Raw genomic sequence first — 2,253 nt, 5'->3', positions numbered from 1 at the left:
ACCAGGGGTGGGGAACCTGTGGTCTCAAGGTCACATGTGACCTTCTAGATCCTTGGGGGTAGCCTTTTAACAGTTCAAGTTTTACAGAACATATCCTTTTATTAAGGGAATTTGTTCTGTGAAGTTTGGATTCAGTCAAAGGGCAGCACTTGAGGACCTAGAGGGCCACACATAGCCTCGAAGCCACAGGTTCTCCACCCCTGCTATGTACCTTCTAGGTATGGTATCACCTGCTGGATAGGTTGCTGATAAGATCTAGGCAAGAGTCTACTATAATAACTAACAAGCAAGATTTTCTCTAACAATAGTTAACATTTATCTAACATTTTAAAGGTCTACAAACAACTTCATAAATACGTTATTCTCATTTGATCCTGTGAGGCAGGTGTTACTCCTCTTTTTACAGGTGAGGAAAATGGGGTTAAAAGAGATTGCCTTGCCCAAGGTCATAGCCAATAAATGTCTGAGGTGATATTTGAACTCAGGTTTTTCTGACTACAATGCTGGAGCTCTATATCTTATGCCAAGCTTCCTCTCTAATTTAGCACCTCTGCTGTCATTCTTATACATATGGATGGGCAGCTAGGTGGTGCACTGGATAGAGCACCAGTGCAGGAGTCCGGAGGACCTGAGTTCAAATCTCACCTCAGACACTTGACACTCACTAGTTGTGTGACCTTGGGCAAGTCACTTATCCCCAATTGCCTCATCCTAGGTCATCTCCAGTCATCCTGATGAATATCTGGTCACTGGATTCAGATGGCTCTGGAGGAAAAGTGAGGCTGGTGACCTGCACAGCCCTCCCTCACTCAAAACAAAGTCAAGTGCAAGTCATGTCATCATTTCTCTGATGGCATGGTCTTCTTTGGCAATGAAGGATGAACACACATATACATATGGATATGATACTCCTGTCATGGCACTCCTCTACTTAAAACTTTCCAATGTCTCACTGAAGCCTATGAAGACAAATTCAATGTCTTTGCCTAGCATTCCAGGCCTCCCACAATCTCATACCATCCTACCTTGTCAGCCTTATCTCATGCTTCTCTCTTCCACATACTGTACCCTTCAGCAAAACTGGAATATTTTCTATTTGTCAAATATGCCCTGAACTTTCCAGTCTCTATGTGTTACATATTCACATCATTCCCTATGAATAGATATCTTCATCTTCCTTCTTGCACCTGCTAAATTCTTACACATGATTTGAAGTCCAACTCAAATGCCATCTTCTTTATGAGAATCTTTCCTGATTCTCCATCAGTAACCATCTTCCCCCTAATACCCCACAAGAACTTAGTTTTATAACTTTCTAATGTACATTTCCATGTAATGCTGTCCACTACAGTTATCAGAACAATGTAGATGCTTAATACATGCTTACTGTAATAATGAACCAAGTGTTCTGGATATCAATGCAATGCTAGTATTCTCCCAGTCATATGACATGGCTATAAATCATGGAACACTAAAATCTCCAAGAATGAAATTGCAAGTGATCCAAAAGGCATCAGAAAGACACAAATGTGAAATAAGTAGGGTTCAACATTACTAATGATGATATGCTCACAAGAAATGGCACAATCTCTCTATCTGTCTCTGTGAGCCACCTCAAGTGCAGTCCCCAACGCCACCATGTCGGTCCACCTGCAGTGGATGGTCCTTGGGAACTGCTCCAGCTTCCTCATCAAGAGCAACAAGCAGACATACAGCACTGAGCCCAACAACCTCAAGGCCCAGAACTCATTGCACTACAACAGGCTGATCCACCAGAAGACAGTGGGCATTGAGCCAGAAGGGCATCGTGGTGGTGCTGAAGCAGAGGGCAGGTCAGAGGGCCACAAAACAACAAAAATGCTTGGGCCACACTCAACAGTGTTTGCCACATCATCCGCAAGAATAAATACCTTTAAGATCTGCACATGGCTGCTCTGCACCAGGCCAGCGCCATCCTTTGGAGCCAGAAGTCAGTGGTAGTGAAAAAGAAATGAACCCATCCACCCAAGAGCACCTAAGGTACCAGGCCTGCCTTTGGCTAATAAAGTTAGACTGCCCAGACTGTAAAAAAAATGGGATAATAGATACCAACAAAGGTATGTATGTAAGGAGGAAGGAATGTACTGGAACAGCTTCCATTGAAAATGGGCATGCAATCTGCCCTTTGCTAAAGGCCATGTGATACCAATGGCTCCCAGTTGCTTCCTTGGTTCCTGTGTCAGATTATTGGCAAATGAGCTAGAAAAACTACCC

General features: G+C 43.4%; 1 pseudogene; it reads left to right on the top strand.

Moving 5' to 3' along the window:
- Positions 1 to 1,638: 1,638 nt before the first annotated feature.
- Positions 1,639 to 1,994, top strand: LOC140516156 (large ribosomal subunit protein eL28 pseudogene; annotated as a pseudogene).
- The last annotated feature ends 259 nt before the right edge of the window (positions 1,995 to 2,253 follow it).

The sequence above is a fragment of the Notamacropus eugenii genome, chromosome X (assembly GCF_028372415.1).
Source record: "Notamacropus eugenii isolate mMacEug1 chromosome X, mMacEug1.pri_v2, whole genome shotgun sequence".
Lineage (NCBI taxonomy): Eukaryota > Metazoa > Chordata > Mammalia > Diprotodontia > Macropodidae > Notamacropus > Notamacropus eugenii.
This window is presented reverse-complemented; position numbering and strand designations above follow the sequence as displayed.